At 38.0% G+C, this 17551-nt stretch overlaps 1 long non-coding RNA gene across 16 annotated transcripts in view; it reads left to right on the top strand.

Moving 5' to 3' along the window:
• The window catches only part of LOC308197272, a 247706-nt gene that overhangs the window by 134236 nt on the left and 95919 nt on the right, over positions 1-17551 (top strand). For all 16 annotated transcript variants that reach the window (XR_013952705.1, XR_013952706.1, XR_013952707.1 and 13 more), the window contains one exon: positions 13380-13565. This is a non-coding gene — a long non-coding RNA (uncharacterized lncRNA). The remainder of the gene's footprint in view (positions 1-13379; positions 13566-17551) is intronic.

The following is a 17551-nucleotide window of genomic DNA, read 5'->3' as shown; positions in this document are numbered from 1 at the left end:
CCAGAAAGACCCTGAATTTTCCATATCCCAGCACACTTTGCTGCTAGACAGTGTTCCATTTCCACATGCATAAAATGCATTGTAGAACTCCTACATAGACAGATAGATAAGGAAAGTACCTATGTGATACTGTTTTTATTAATGTAGGGTTTAGGACTAAATATACCAGATTTTTTATTTTTATTTTTTAAAGCTGTTATTAGAGGCTTATGGGATGCTGTTCATGAACACTATTTCAAAGCCCTATATGCATAATTAGAGCTGGGTGAATTATTCATCCCAAAGAATACTTACTGTGAATTTATGCTCCTCATTTCCTACAAGAGTTCTAGCTGTTGTTACGCTTACTGAATAGAGCGGGATGCTGGTTTCCAAGGCCTCTCTGTGTCTGGGTTACAGGGTTCATCTATGAAATTTGTACTCTGAATCTTTTGTTTTCCCTCCAAGATGATGGGGAACATCGTTCCCTTAGGCGCAACACCGAGGTTCCTCCTGCCTACTTGCTCTAACTGGCCAGCTGGAGCAGAGGAGAGGTTTCTGAAGGTGTGATCTTTCCCCACAGGCAAATATCTTCCACCAGAATAGTTCACAGGTGATCAGTTTGTCACTCATACACTTCAGCAGTTCACTGGTGCTGTTTTGATCTCGGCTAACTTTGGTTTTATGAGTATTACTTACTGTAATCTTAGCCTACTCTTGAGGGAAGCATTTTGTTGTTGTTGTTACTGGCTTCCAGTGTTTGCAAACTGACCTGACCTTATCTAGAGGTATTAATGTGCCTTTCTGTGGATGATTTGATTCATGCATGTACGTGGGTAGTGAGCTATGGCATGTTTCCTGCTGCACAGGCATTTAATTGTGTCTCTCTTCCAACAGCCAGGCTGTGGGACCACCGCTACCGGCTGCCCTGGGATCTGTCAGTGCTGCGCAGGGAAGGCGTTCTTCTCTACTTCTTGTTTTCTTGTTTTGCTCTGCAATGTTTGTTTCTCACACCGTGGGGTTACCTGTTTAAATAATTTGGCTTTGGCTTCACTCTTTTTTTTTTTTGGAAAGGCGGGTGTTTTACATGAGAAAGAATTGTTGACGTTGGTTCTGCTGTCACTGCAGGGAAGCGAGCTCTCACACTTGAATCATGCCTCTCGAGCTCTGTTACATGGAAATTCCTTTTCCTGGAAGAAATAAAAAGTTCCTGGCTTTCATGTTTGCAGAGATAAGTTTACAGTGCAAAGCGAGTATGATCTAAAAAGTCTAAATACAAAAAATATGGCAAAGAAAATAGAAATAAATTTATTTCAAGAGAATGATTATATAGTGGCTGTGGTCTGTATTTGTGAGACTTTTGAATATGCTTTTTCTTTCCCCTGTCTTCACAAAACATCACCAAGGAGGTCTGAACCATGTGTGGGTCTCAAGACACCAAGCTTGGGTGTTAATACAATGAGGATTATTCTCTTAAAAAAAAAGTTTATGCATTCCTTTTTTTTTTTTTTTTTTTTTTTAATACATTCGCTTGCAAAATTCATGAAAGTTTGGGGACTGGTACATCTTTACTAATGACCTGTTTCTTTTACCCAGACTCTGAAATGCCAAGGAGAAACAATTAAATGAAATCATTGGACTTGTTTATGTTTAAATTCTTCTTAATATTCAAACAGATCAATTTGCTACATGTAGTAATTATTTTATATGAACTTTAAAGGTCTGGATGTGGGTTTTGTTTGGCTGTTTTTTCCCCCTCAGCATTGCTCAGTCTACTAAAGATCTTGAATGGAATGTAAGCAGATCCTTAATATAAAAACTTAAAGCAAACAAAAACAAACAAAAAAAAGAGGACAGCTATAGTCGTGGTACTTTGAGTAAGACTAATAAATTGAACACAGATTGCCATCAAAGAAGGGAAAATTACTCTATGCTTAAACTTCGTATTCTCTAGGGAGTGGAAGCTACTTCATAGCATCAAAAAAAGCTATTTCTCACCCATATGATACACAATATTCAAATTGTCCCAGAAAATTTATGTATCTTTTAAAATTTATTTAGCTTCTTCATAATAAAGGTTTTATAACCTCTCTCTTGTAAGTAACAGCATCTCTGGAGATGTTGGCAGATGAACGTGGAGTATATATTCTCCCACAGACAAGGCAAATTTTGTACATGAGAATTTCAGCTATGTCTATGAGCCACTGTGGTTACAGTAATACTACTATGGCATTCTCTAGCCAAATCTGTACTTATGGGTACCATTTCTTGTAAGAACTGCAGTTCAATTGGGGAAAGAATGGGAAGGAATGACAGGAATTCCGGGGGCCAGGATGTAGAATAAAATCAATTTTACAGAAATCAAGTGACTTTTGAAAACCTGAAAGAATAGAAAAAGGCTTTCTATTGCTTTCAGTGGAAGACTGTGTGATAAGTTATAAAGGGGTATTCAGACAGCTAGCTGAAAAAGACCGTAGGTTCTATTCATCCTGTTCATCACCAAAAGTTAAAGCTGCAGCAGCAGGAAATCCACTTTTCTTTCTTGTTTTATCCTAGCAGAGATGACACCTGAGCTGCAATACTGGAGACATGAATTTTATTTCTGTCTTCTTCCCCTGGTCTACCACAGAGAGATCTTATGTGACCTGTTTCTCTACTTCTTCTGTCTTGTTAACTAATATCCAGGAAAATGTCATCTCCTATGGTATTTAATATAATATCATCTTACAAAGAGATTCTGATCTCAGTTGACGCCTGTACACATTGCTCTAATATAAACAATACAGAAAGTAAGGATAATCCCCAAATCATGAAGTCATCTGTCCTCTGACTCGCAATGATTCTGCGGAGCCCAGATCCCCTCACAGGTTTGATAAAACTGTGGGGACTGACACACAGGGAGTAATCTGTGGGCAGGAGGGAAGGAAAATGACAGAATGAAAGCAGGACTGAATGGCTTCATGTCACTGCAGGTATTTCAAATGAGGTAGCATGTTTCAGCAAATAAGTCTCTCTGACCATATTACTGTTAAAACTCCTGTAATAGGTACAGAAGAAAAAAATGTCTCTATTTATGTCTTTTTTCTTCTTTCTTAAATTAAAGCAATATCTCAATGTCTCTACCTACACACTGTAAAATTAACAAAATCACTTATGTGTCAGAATGCAAGCAAAATCAGCTGTATTCCTAACTCTTTTTCTCTTCTTCAGATAGTCTTCCTCGCCCCCCTCCAGTCATCCTCTCTCCTTTCGCTGCCTTAAGACCAGTCCTCTCAAGTGCTAAAGACCCTGTGTTGCCTCTGAAATTATAGATTTTCCTTAGTTTGGTCTTTCTGTTTTCCTTGTTAAACTATTTCAAATAACTATTTTATTTGAAATGAGGAATAAGAAACAGGGAGGATGTGGCCTAGTTTGCTTCTCATATAAGAAGATATTTTCAGTAATTCCTAACAGGTTTTCCTGAAATGTCCTTTCTAGTATTTCTCTCTTCCCTAAAATCTCTTTATATTTTATATTTGTGGAGAATTTGAAGTTGGCCTGAGATGTAGATTTGTCACTTCACTCCATAAAGTGATATGAACTCAGTGTGCGGAAATATATATGCTCAGAACACAGAAATGGAGTATGTGTGGGAGGGTTAAATGAGTGTTTCAGATAAGCTTTTACTGTCTCTAGGAAGACAAAAAATATTTGATATTGATATTGTGAAGCAGATGACTTAAAACTCAGATTTTTTTTTCCTGTTGTACTTCACAGTATATGGAAGCTATAAATGAGAGCAGACGTATTTTGTCTTGGAGGTAGTACTCTATTTAAAATAGCAGATAAGGTTAATCGCAGTGCATATGACAAGACAGGTTGTCTGATGGTTGTAATGCCCCCTTATCATCTTGCAACTTTATTGAAATAGTGCTAATAATTTATTTATTACTCAGACTGGAAGTTTGAAGCAAAGTCTGTAAAAACATGTTTACCGTTTTAACCAAGGTGCAGTGACTGAGTTAAAGCCAGGCCCCCACTTTAGAGTATACTCTTATCCGCAGGAAGATTGTACTGTACCAGGGACAGAAGTTTCATTTATTTTTTCACAGGGATTTTACTTTTTTTTAGGATCAAAATCTTAAAATATGGAGATTATCTATAAAATGCAAAACTATCTATGTGGAACTGTGGTACCATTTGCAAATGTTATGCTCATCTTATTCCCAAATGACTTTTTATATCCTCCAAAATCTTAAAATCTTAAGAAAGGTATCTTAAACTGCCTTATCTGAATCTAAGCCACAAGTTACAAAAGGAGAGATCTAAACCCCTTACAGTATTTTGTTTTATCTTTCACAGTAACAAGTACAATAACATTTAAGTGACAGTGACATTTCCAAGTTTGACTGATGACCTACACCTCTTCTCTTTTCCTTTTTTTTTTTTTAAATAGTTCCTTTATTAAAAATCCAGAATGTCATCATTCTCTTTTTCACTTTTCTCCTTCCCTTTTGCCTTTATCTGCTACAAAGCTCATTCTTCCTCCAGTCCCTGTGCTTTCTTCTTCAGCCCTCTCTTTCCTTCTGCACCCACAGCCTTTTATTTTTTTGTGGTGGCCATCTCCTGCCTTGCCTCTTGACACGTTTTTGGGTGATGAGGGTGCCATCCTTCCTCAGCACAGTGCCTAGCTTTACCTGCGTGTTGCTGCCACATATAGGGAGTCTCGCTGCTAAAAAGCAATTTTTCTGCCTCATGAGCAGCAAGTGGCTTTATCCCACCCTACAAAAAAAGGGTTATACAACTGAAAGCAGCCAGCCGGGTATGGGGACCTGAAAAAGTTGCTGGTCCCCTTGTGGGGACCAGTCTTGCTAGCAAAACAGTATAAATTCGGCAGGCCTGCAGACACTTGTATACTTGCTTTGCAAAGATATTTTTGTAGCTGCTGTTAAATTATAGGGAACTATTTTTTCCAAAATGAGATTGTTTGGACTGTGCTCTTAAATATAGGTCTCTGTTCTGAAGAAATAAGATGTAGTTTTTTTTATACCTAGAGTTGGAACAGAGATGAGAATAATAACTTTCAAGGTAGCATTTCTCACAAAGTGTTCCTCATTTCTTTTTTTCCTTGATGCATATGACAGGAGAAAATCCTAATGACACCATAGAACTTGGATGTAAGAAAAGCTAAATTTCAGAAGACAGCAAATATTTTATCAGAAATATTTGCTGTCTTCTGAAAATGTAGAATTCATATTTCTTTTGATTGTTTGTCTTTAAAAGAACATCAGTGAAAGGAATATGCCTATTTGCTAACTTGACTTAGAGTATAATGTAAATAATTATCTTAGCGTTGCCTTAGGAGATGTGCTTTAAAATGCAAGCAGAATGGGCGTGATGTAAGGATTTTGATCCTGTCCTAAAGCTTCTGCATGGTTCAGTTTCAAGCAGAGAAAGGCTGTTTCCTGCAGGCCTGATGCTCTCATCAGGAATGAGATCTGCTGACAAACCAAGCATCTCTCTGGAGAGTGACAAGCTCTGTTTAATGCCAGCAGCATTTTATTTTTAATACAAGTCCTGAAATTTACTGTATTGTTGAAGGGAGACACAAATGTTGGACTTCTGCCATTTGGAGGATTTGCTCTTAATCCACAGTCTCTGCCAAACTCTTACTGGAACAGGGCACTGAGTAGGAGTGGGTATGATAGCTGTCAAGGCTTAGTTTGCCACCAACACTGTTTTATAATGTGCGGTTAATGAGTGCAGTTGTTTGATAAAGAGATTTCTGAGTTAGCACACAGCCAGAGAAATTCACATTAAACTGAACTGCAACATAAGAACTGATTAATTCAGAAATCTCATGGACAGTATTCCTTGCATATGTCATCTTGATTGGGATTGGTTTTCCTGTAGAGCAAGAGCAGGTGTTTTTTCAGCGACGGTGTTATTTTCCAGGGAAGTGTCTGAGGTAAATGAAACTAGAAGTGATCAAACTCTTACGAAGAGGACTCTTATGCATCCTTCCAGAAATGAAAGAGAGTACGGTTATTCTGGGGACATTTCATCACATTATTTACAACTGGCAATTAATAATTAAATTTTTCAGAAGGACACACACAAAAGAAGATGCACCAGTGTCCCTTGCTATATGCCAAGTACAAAGAGCTCAGTTCTATGAGTGATAAACCAATGGTGTGTTTGAAATGTAAACATGCGAGGCAAAAAATGCTGACTTTGGTCTGAGATAGATAGGATGAATTAAATAGAAAAAGTTCAGCTCCATCTTACATAAAGTTTGCACTGTCTGCAACACCCTCTATTGCCTTGCAAGGTTTGTTTGTTGCTTTACTTTATTTCTGTAAAGGCCTCAATGTTATTATAAGATATACTAGTAATCGCCTTCACTGCATTTTTGAAAGGTTGTTGCAAACTTTTGTATTTTCAATTCAGTTCATACTTGTGTGTTTACGTGGTGGTTTACTGATTTTTGTTTCCGTTTGAGAGAGCCCTCCTTTTCTCCTCCAGATTATGGTTACTGTTTCCACATTTCTTCTCATGCCCCAGTGCAGGGGAGGAAAGGCAGTGACTTTGCAGCCCGGCAAGCTGCCAGCCAGGCAGGGAGATATCTGTCAGCTCAGCCCAGGCCTGTGAAGAAGGGCTAGGTAGGGTGGTAGCATTCAGCATGGAAAGCAGTAATTGCTGATTTCCAAATTTCAGACTGGAAGAAATGCTTGCGTCTGTGTAAACAATATATATGCATGTATGCAGGCATACATAGATATGTATGTATGCGTATATCCACCTATACAAATATATATACAGGGAAAACTAAAAAGACACCTGAGCAGGGCTTAAAGACCAAGTTCAGGCAATCTCTCCCCAGCTGGATCTGTAGCCCTGTCAGAGCAGTAGCCGCAGCACAAGCCCCTGCAGCACTGCTGCTCTGTCGGGGCATGGATGATCGCTCCTCAGACGTCGTTAGCTGGGATGCGTTTCTCACCCTGACGTTAACCAGGTCTCACCACTGGAGGCCTTGTCAGAGATGTCTAGCACTTAATGCTACTGCCTGCACTTGGGCTGTTTGTACATAGCTTAGCATACTTATTTTTGTATCTGGAGGAAACTGTGGCTGGGGGGAGAAGGCTTTTAAGTGAAAACGAATGTCTGTCTGGGGTAGGTCACTGGGGTCCACCCTGTGCCTCGCGGACTCCACCAGGGCATGGTGGCGTGGGCTGGCAGCCTGATCCAGTCCCTGCTTTGGGGCTGGGGAAATCCCCCACAGAAAGCACCCAGGGTTTGTCCTTGAGCTGGAAGGGGATGTCCCTGGCTTGTAGTCCCTAAAGCAGCAGCCCAGCCTTCAGCTTTGCAGGGCTGTGCTGTCCCAGCCCTAGGTGAGGCCTGATGGGAGGCCTGCCCCATGCAGAGCTATGAGCAGCAGTTTACAGTGATGGCTTTGCCTGTACGGTTGGCTTGTTACTAAGATCTCAGAGAATGAAACCCCAAAATAAATGTGTCTTAGTCTATTCTCAGATCCAGAACATAACACACCTTTTATAATGCTCTGGTGCTCGAAGCACCCAGCCAGCTCATCTGAATTCAGCTTGTGCTATGCCCATCAGTGGTCTGGCAGAAACATAGCTTTGTATTAGCTCTGCTCAGACTGAGGAGAATAATCTATTTCTGTTAGCACAGAAGAGCATGCAAACTATTGGGTGGTGATAGCCTTTGGTGTCGGACTTTTTCTGCAGTCCAGGCAGAGTTATACTTTATAAAATCAGCCCACTGGATATTATGGAATGTAAATGCACAAAAAGTGGAATGGTAACGAAGTTATAGTGACCAAATAATTCAGAATGTGAAACCTATGTTTCCATAGAAGCTTTGCCTTGCTGCCAGAATACCATATCTTGGCTACTGAGTTAGAAAAAGTGAATGGAAGATCACTAGGAACAGATAATAGTTGAGTAAATGTCATGCTTACCTTGACTTTGTATTTCCATTTAGGACCAGTATTAATATTCAAGGAAGATAACCATATCACTTAGGGTATTAATAAGCAATTAAAGTATAAAAAGGCTGAAAATGTTCATTGTTTTTAGTTTTACTCTGCACTAAGGACATGTTTTAGCAGTGGACTTGGTACTGTTAGGTGATGGTTGGACTTGATGATCTAGAAGATCTTTTCCAACCTTAGATGATTCTGTAATTCTAATAGCATAACAGCCTTTTTGTAATTCTGGTTCTTGTAGCTTTAACTGTGACTTTCTTGTACCCATAACGTATCAGTATTTTGCCTAGCTTTTGCCTCAATAGACAAGAAAACACAGGGGAAAGGGAGAGGATGCTCCCCTAAGAGTAGGGCTCTGGATCCTTCAGAAAATGACTCTGAAAGGATGGGAAGGCTCTAGAGCCCCTATTTTAAAACAAACAGCATTTTAAGCTTTCCTTCTGTGATATCTTTATTTCCATGAACCCTGAATTTAAGACAATAAGAAAAAAAAAAAAGAAAAAAGAACATTTAAAGAAATAGGGGAGGAAACATATACAAACAGCCACCGTGAATACAAGAGATGATGTTTACAGCAGTTGTGCATTTCACTGGGGTCTGGGAGGTTGTGAAGATAGCTAGGAATGTATTTATTCTATTCTGATATGGTTGAATAAAAGAAATAAAAATAGTTGTTCTGGGCCTACTTTCAGTCATAAACTAGTCATTTACATCAAACTCTATCCCACTGCATTAAAACAAAGCAGAAGAAAAACAAACAAACAAAAAACATAACATGCTGAATTTGATGATTCACAGAAGGAGAACAGAAGCAAGCCACTTCACAAAAAGCATAATCTGGGTCTCTACTGTAGATAGTATAGAGTTGTCTGGGCATGGTCCTAGGATACTAACTAGTTGATCCTGTCTGAGCAGAGGGCTCAACCAGCCTTGGCATGACCTCCAGACTGGATGACCTCCCTTCCAGCCTCCACCATGCTATGACTCTAATTATATCATCTTTCTTTTTTTTTTTTTCTTCCCCTCATTCAATTGATTAACACAATGATTCATTTTCTAGTGTGACAGATCACTCATTTTTTTTAGGAGATACCATGCAGCTACTGTTCCAATTGTCCCCAGTGAGGACAATTTCTCGTGGGGGAAAGGGGGAAGAAATGTACTTCCATACAAAGGCAGACTAGCAAAAGAAAATCTCACAGGAGGAGCTGGGCGAAGTGATCTGATAAAGCACAACAATCCTTTCTTTTCTATTTCATTTTTCTGGGTGTATTCAAAACAAAATCAAACTTTTCATATGCATCCATTTGCAACATATATGGTTCACTTTTTTATCTATACCTAAAGAAGTATGTACTTATACATAGACAGTTGGGTACATGCATACCTCAGATCTGTCCCTGTCCATCCAAAGCAGTTTAATGTTATCTAAAAAGAAGACACAACTTCTTAAACATCTGCCACAGTTGTACTTTCATATCACATGGCATTTGCCATATCACTTAAATGATGAATTTATTCTTAATGTTTAGTTTCAGACTGTTTATCAATTGAATTGCCTTTGGACTAATGAAATAATGATTACCTTCAGCAGTGCACCCCACATGAGGTTTAATGGTTCTCCTTTAACTAGTTACTTCTAGGTTTTTGCTTGAGAGTGTGGAAAAGTAGTATTTCAAATGCAGCTAATTTGACATTTCTAGAAGAGCAGCCTTTTGTGGGATGTTATAATTACATGGCAGAGCAGCATCTGTAAAGAGCTATTTGGCTAAGGAGAGCTTTTAAACTCCAAACAGGGAAAAAAAATACCAAATGACTACTTGAGTATAACAAGAACAAGAGAAATAGTCTTAACAAGCCCTGTGGGATACAGACCATTAGCTGAAATCCCCATGTCTGTGTACATATGTGCCACACAACTTCAACATCATTGATGTTGGGGGGTGGGAGGTGAAATAGGATATAAATATTGCCTAGTTCTTCTGCTCTTGATTTTTTGCCAGGGTTACACTTTCCTCTTGTAAAGTGTTACTTCTTAAGAATGATAAAAGAGGTGGCAGCTGTGGAGGTGTACAAGGGACACTTGTATACATTATGCATAACAACATATGTTTATGCATGTTTCTTTGTGGGCTTGTGCTCGCTCCTTCTATCAATCTTCATTTGCATAATCGTGATATGGAGGGGTGTCTGGTGTCTGTTGCTTGATTCACTGGTCACTACATTATCCTCCTCAGACTCTTTAAATTGCTGTGTCTGGTCTGTTTTCCATTTTAGAAAAGCATCTCTTTTTTTTTTACTAGAAGGTACATATTTAAGATGGCAGAAAGGTTCAGTATGTTTGGAGGAAGGAATATAGGGCTGTTGGTGATGCACATCTGTCTGAATTTTCTCCCTTTTCCAAATATTTTATTCATGCAGGTAGGGACAGGGATGAAAAGAGCACTGGAATGAATGATTTTTTTGAATGTAATTTGAGTTCTTTGTTTTTTATTTATTTATAGTCATCAACTTGAAAAATGAAATCTGATAAAATGTATCTAACTATTTTCAAATTACAGGAGCGGGTAAAGAGATACAGAAAGATGAAATCCTGCAACAACTAGAAGGTTTTTTTTTATCATTGCTAAAAGGAGGTGTTTTGGAGAAAATTAGTTGAAACCTTCTTAAATATAAGTAACTAGATTAATCTGAATGCACATCTGTAACTTTAGATATTGACGATATTAAAATATGTGTATTGCACACAGACAAACTAATTCTACCTCTATGAGTTCTCAGTATTTTCTTTTTCAGTTTGGAACTGGAAGAGAAACACAGGCTTTCAGTTTTGTAGTGCTTAAAATCAGTCTAAAACCATTAAAGAAAAAAGGCTCTTCTCATTAAGTCACATTAATGTTTTCTCAAATAAAACAACTCTTACTTCAGCATTCAGTTAACATTCCTGAATATTAAAAGGAATATATTAAAATGAATATCAGAAAGACCTTCTGTTCCAGCACCCTGTTTCTAGTAGGAGTCAAGAACAGATGCTAGGGGAAGAAGAAAAGAGTATGGTGATCAGTCAGTGATCTTTCCCTTGTATGCTTGCCCAGCCTTTGGCAGTATGCACCTGAGAACCCTTGATGACTTTTTCCAATATATTTGTCCCACTGCGTATTGAACCTACAGTTCAGATAGTATGTGAACTATCTTGTGTTCTAGAGTTGAACTCTGCGTTGCATACACAGTTGCGTAGCAACTCTTTGGTTTATTTTCAAGCTGCTACTTGCTCCCTTGATTGGGTGCACAGCTAGCTGTCACTCTAAACCAACCCATGGTTAAATGACCTCTTAATTCCCAAAGTCTTCCAAAAAATCTTTAAGTTCCTTGCAAGTGCAGTAGAAGTTAATGTCAAAATTACGTATTCATTTTTAAAACTATGCCTCTGAGGTATTGTCACATGTAGCAGAACTCAGACCCAGAATCATACATGTAAATACATGTATTCAAATACATATGTTTATATTTTTGTACATTTGCTTCAAAACCCAAAATTTCACATCTTTTACTCATATTATTCTCTAAGTTTTCTACAACTCTGCATCCTATTTTACTTCCTATTACACTATTGCAGTGTTTTTGCTCCTTTTGTCTGGGGCTCTGTTTCTGATCTCTCAAAATATTCAGAATAGAAAGAAGGGAAAGGGAGCTGAGAGTGAGCTGGTGAGATGAAGGAGGAGTCTACAGAAAATTAATTTCCTTTTCATTTTATCTTTTATGCTCTATGAAAAAAATGTCAGTGTTGTGCAGTAAAGCAGTGTTTGGGTCACAGTTTGCTTTTCATTTTGTGGATTTCTGCAGTAAGAGAATTCTTACTGCCAATATTCCTCATGCAGGATGACTGCTCTAAAATTTGACTATGAAAGCATCGTTGGCATTAAAATGTATCTTTATGGGATTTTTTTTTAAATGCATATTGCTGTTTGAAAAATTTGATCTGAGGCTGCCCCTTGGAAACTGAAATTCAGTTTTTTGATTTCATTTTTTAGCTGTTTTTTTGTTGTGTGTGTGTTTTTCCCCCTCTTCCCCCTCCCATTAGCAAATATAGGCCCGGCCCCTCAAGATAAAAGCAAAAGGTTAAATGACCTCCATTGGATATTCCAAATGTTATTTCCTGCTTATCTTTTAGATTATTTTTTTTGTGTGTGGTTAGAAAAAGTGATAAGTCGTAGGCACAAAGAATTAAATTTATGAGGAAAAGCCATATAGAAGATTCATATACAGAAAGCCTTACACAGCATTATAACATGCACGTCTGTGGAGCTATGATCAATAACAACCTATTTTCAAAGAATCTGGCTGTCCTTTGAAGTTATCATCAGATCTTTTTCCTCAATAGAATACCAAAAGGATAAAACAAAATGAGGAAATAGCCTCCCAGGTGCTGTTTTGATATCCCACTTGTGGGCATCTCCTTGGTAATACCATCCAAATTAGATAGGAACAACACAAATCTATATGAACTTGATAAATGCTGCAATTATGGATTGATTTCTTCAGCAGGCCTTTTACACATCGTTAATGGCTGTGGTCGAAAGAGGCTTACCTCACAATTTCTGGTCAACTGTAATTCATGTTCTGGCATTTCTTTAGAGTTGATTGACTCTTACCTGTAAGTATGACTTACGTACTTCTTTTACACCCCAGGTTTAATGTGTCTCTACGTGATCCAGTTACACAATGCAGGCAAGCTCACAGCAATAAATTTCACCTTTACAGCAGTGCAACTTTATGTGCCCCGTATGCACGTCCATAATTTGCTGGAAGTCTTGAAGTCTCACAGCGAGGCAGCACCGATTCTTTGAAAATAATGAATTCTGTCTTCTGAACTTGCTTAATGTAGTTAAGATATAGGATATAGGAGCAGAAATCTGAGGAAAGGGATTATTGCATTACTGCCTAGACTCACTTCACTGACTTCAGCATCCTAAAAATGTTCTGCATCTGCCCTAAGATAATGATATGTGTTTTTTTTTTTTTTCTCCTTCTCTATACAAGGGAAAGTGGTCAATGAAGGCACTTATTCTCCTTCAGCAGTGGAGGGATCCTAAATGAACAGCTTTCACCAGACTAACCCCTCTTCCGCCATCTTGGATAAATTTCTTGTAGAAAAATATCACTGGGAAGGAACTGGGAGACAACTGGATGGGGGGGGAAGTAGGAGAAAGGAGGAGCAAACATTTATGGTAAAATGTCTGTTCACCTATTCTCTTCATACATTAATATGATGAAGAGGAGCTTCCTCAGTGTCATTTTGTAAACATCTTGTGTCCCTTGAACTGGCTGGCTTGCTCTCAGCCTCAGTCAAATGAAAGATTTGCTTTTCTGTGTGTGCAGAACTGGAAGTCTTTTCTTTCTTTCTCCCTGGCAGAACCTGAAGCGTTGAACACCTCTCCACTACCACTGATGTACTTCTTCTAAAAATGATGCTTGAGAAGTCGTCCAAAACATACATCAGAATAGAGGAGTTCACCACTCACAAGGGACCCACACAAGGATAATACCGATGATAACCTGCATCCTCTTTATATGTGAAAATGTCACCTTACAAAGGGAGGTCAGAGATTTTGAGTAAATGAGCCCTGTAAATTCCTGACTCCTAGTTTGTGCAGAGCTGACATTTTGAGAGCACAGGGCATGGAGATTCTCAGGGCTTAAGAGTTCTCATCAGATTCTTGTTATTTTAAAGAACCTCGTAAAATGAGATTGATATTTTTGTCTTTTAATATAGAGTTAAACAACAAGAAGCTCAGTGTAATTGTGCCGTTTAAGATGAGTTGCTTCCTGGAAAAAAAATGCAGTTATACAAAGTGAGACACTATAAGTATCTTTAAAATGAATTATAAAATATAAATATAAATAAGTACAGAAACATTTAGGTGCTTAGCTTCTGGGATACTAGGGAATAAAGCAACAAGTGAAACATGAGCAGCTCCAGAATTCATGGATCATGTTCTTTCAGTTGATAGGATCCTTATGAAGAAAATAATAATAAAGAAGTATGGAAGTACAGTATTCAGCTGGCAGTAGCATACTGCTGTAATTTCCATTACAGAAATTAATCAAAAGGCCATGTGAGAATTACAAAGAGTAGGAAAAATATACACAAAACAACAACAACAAAAAATGAAAAACAACATACAGGATTGAGAAATTAGATGAAAATATATTGCACTTTGTATCACTAGTTATTGAAGGTTTGTGTCCATAAACTCATTACCTTGCTTTGCAGCAAAAACTGCACAAAGCACAACATTTGTTGAGTTTGAGTTTGTATCTGCTTGGTGAAGATTTCACCTATTTTGACAGGAGGATAGAAATTGTGTTTTCTTTTATTTGGGGATTTCAGTTTATTTTCTATTATGGAGTTTGATGCTGTTATTTTGATACTTTGAAGTGAGTGCAGGAGAGCCCATAGTTCAAACACCTATGGTTTAAATGATCAAGAAAAACATAAAGGAAATCTTAGTAAACCCCTTTTTTTATTTACAAACAGGGGTTTGCCAAATTGATTTGATGTTGCAGTGTAATATTTGGAAACTCCTAGTCATGTAATGAACCAAGACTGGGATTTCTTTGAGATGCATTCTTCAAAAATACATGTTTTTCATTCCATTTCTAGCATGTCTATCCTATACAGTTGGGGTCAGAGTCAGGTATCGATTTTATTTGTATTGGGAGTACATTTATACCTGGTGTGTCTTTCATCTTTGTAGACAACACAAAGGTTGTAACATTCCCTCTTTTCAACTAAAGGTGAGAATATAACCTCATCAGATATGGCAGGATACCATAATATAGAGAAGAAAAATGAGATCATGGAATATATGGGTAATACATAATAGAGAACTATAATTGCTGTATACATATATGAATTCCTTTATTTAGTGCACTCCTTACATGTGTACGTATATGTGTATATATATATATGTATTTTAGCAGCTCTAGAAGTGGCTTTCCGTGACATTGGTATTTAGTGTGTAATTAACAAAAGACTGAAGTACAGCTCTGTCAAAAGCATCCCCTAGTTTCGATGTGTCTACAATGAAAGGGTGTTTGGTAAAATACTTATTGATTTCCTTGGAGCAAATGTGCAATTGTCTGAAATGATAATTCTTTACAAGGAAGCTACTGGGAAACTGCTTGATTCTGTATCTGAGGTGTAGGTTCGATACCATCCATCTTACGACAGGGCTTGGAGCAGCCAAGGCTTGAAGTTGTAATGCATTGACCCTTCATTCTCTCAGCGATTGCTGCAAACAAATTGCAGGAGCTCTGATAGGTTTAGCTTGTTGCAGGTTAAAGATCAATGTTCAATGAACATATAAGGCAGGCAGGCTAGCTTCTCTCTTATTCCCATTAATTTTGAAAAAGGGTTGTCTGCAGGTGAATTGTTTGGCTTATGTGAGAATCCATAACAAGCTGGAGCAGAAGTCCAGGTGTAGTTAAGAGACATTTCAGTAATACAAAGAAGATCTATCATGAAGACAACTTTTTCTCCAGTCTACGTCAGTGTGGGATCAAAAGAGCTTTGCATAAGCGTAATTTGCAAATCACTTTCTAGTGGGCTTAATGTGAGAGAGAAGATTGAAAAGGGGTATTTTTGAGGAAATTAGCCTCTTAAGAATGACAGAGGGAAGAGAAGACTGTTTAGACAAACAGGGAGGGGTGAATTACTTTTGTAGTTTGTTTTTTTTAAGGTACTCTCAACCCATCTGAATTTGTTTAATTCAGTTCTATCAGCAAGCATTCATAACGCAACGCTATCTGCTGCTTTTCCCACTGCCCATATTCTCCACAGATCCATTGGGGTGCAAGGGTCTCAGACTTGCAGAACTGCTGTGTTCTGCAACACTTTTCTTCTGGCGTTGTCCAGTCATCCTACTACACAGCTAGAAGTTGCACCTTTCATCTACAAGAAGCCTGAAAAATCATAGCTGTAAGCGAAGAGAAAAACTTTCACTCATCTCTGACTTGTATGAATTGAAATGAATTCTGTCTCCTGTCTGCAGCTGTGATTCACCTTTCCATTCTCCTAGGTTTACTTCCCCCCTCCCCCTCTTACACAGTAGCTATCTTACTCATTTTCAGCCCTCTGGAAAGTTAAAGGCTTCATCTTCTATTTTCTTCTAAAACAATAGCTCCAGTTCCTCCGTGTATCCCCTTTTTGTATCCAATGTAAGTTTTCTTGCATTACTTTCTCAGAAGCCTTATTACATATATCTCGATCTGTTTTTGTTTTTAGCTTTTTTTTTTTTTAAACTGATCCAGCTCTATTGAAGCAAACCAGGTATTTCCTGTTAACCACTCTAAAAATGTAATTTACTTATTTTCAGTAATTACCAATAAGTAGGAAATTAAGTTCCATTATTCCGCAGGTGTTTTTGGTGGTGGTGGGCTAGTGGGTTTTTTTTTGTTTGTTTTTGGTTTATTTTATTTTTTTACCAGATTTAATTTAAGCAGAATTTGGTTCTCTAAGGGTAAAATAATAGCCCTGCATTTTGAGTGATTTACCTTGCAAGAGTCTCTCTTATTTCTAGTTATCTGCTTTAGTATATCTTATATGTAACTGCAAAGTTAGATGCGAAAGTTTGATTTGCTTTGGTTTTCTACAGCTGCCTTTAATGACAGGTAGGAAAAAAAGGTATCAGCCTTATTGTGAAAAGAGAAGAGCTACATTTTCTAACTATCATAGTGATAAAAGTTTGGTGATATACCATACAGTTATCCAAAATATTATTACCAGGAGAGACTGAGAGAGAAAGGTACAAACCAAGAGAGATGCTGGGTGAAACAAACCGGTCGGTTCACAGGTACTATCCTAAGTTGGTGAAACAAGTTTTTATCTACAATCATCTTAATTGTCTGAGAAATACAGAGCAGTAATGCTATTTCAGCTGCCTTGCAGTCCGCTGAATTGTCTCCAGCTTGCAGATTTACATTGAACAGAATTTGGTGCTATAAGAATGTTTCATAGCCCTATAGCACTGGTGTTTTCAGGTTACAATGTTTTTCTTCTTTCTATCTACCTTCTGTAATACCTGTTATGGTTATTTGTGAAGTTAGTTGGGGGGGGGGGGGGGGGGGGCAGGGAGAGGGATTGCACACATCTCAGCGCACTCAGGGTCGCTTATCTGTCTGCCCCAACACCCCACAAATTCATCTCTTAACACCTTCAGTTTATCTTAAGTCCACTGATATTTCAAGACATAGCTCAGTAATTACCTGCAATCCATCAAAAAAAGTTTTCATATGTGTTGAAAAAATGCTAACATTAGTTGAAAGCACTGGGAAAACTGCTTTCATGGAAGCAATCTGTTATGTAAATTTCTTTGTAAAAATCCAGCAAGGATCAATATTGGAAAATAACTTTTTTTGTCTTTTTAAATTTTGTTTTTTTTACTCCATCCCAACACCCTTCTTTCTCAAGTCTCAATCTCTTCCCTTTTCCAAGGTATGTTTTCCTGGCACTGACACTGTCTCCCTAAGAGGGTTGGGTAGCTTGCTTTATGGTGTCCGAAGTAACATGGAGAAGGAGATGAA

The sequence above is a fragment of the Anser brachyrhynchus genome (assembly GCF_964034855.1).
Source record: "Anser brachyrhynchus genome assembly, chromosome: 1".
Lineage (NCBI taxonomy): Eukaryota > Metazoa > Chordata > Aves > Anseriformes > Anatidae > Anser > Anser brachyrhynchus.
The sequence above is the reverse complement of the archived record's forward strand: the minus strand, read 5'-3'. Positions and strand labels throughout refer to the sequence as shown.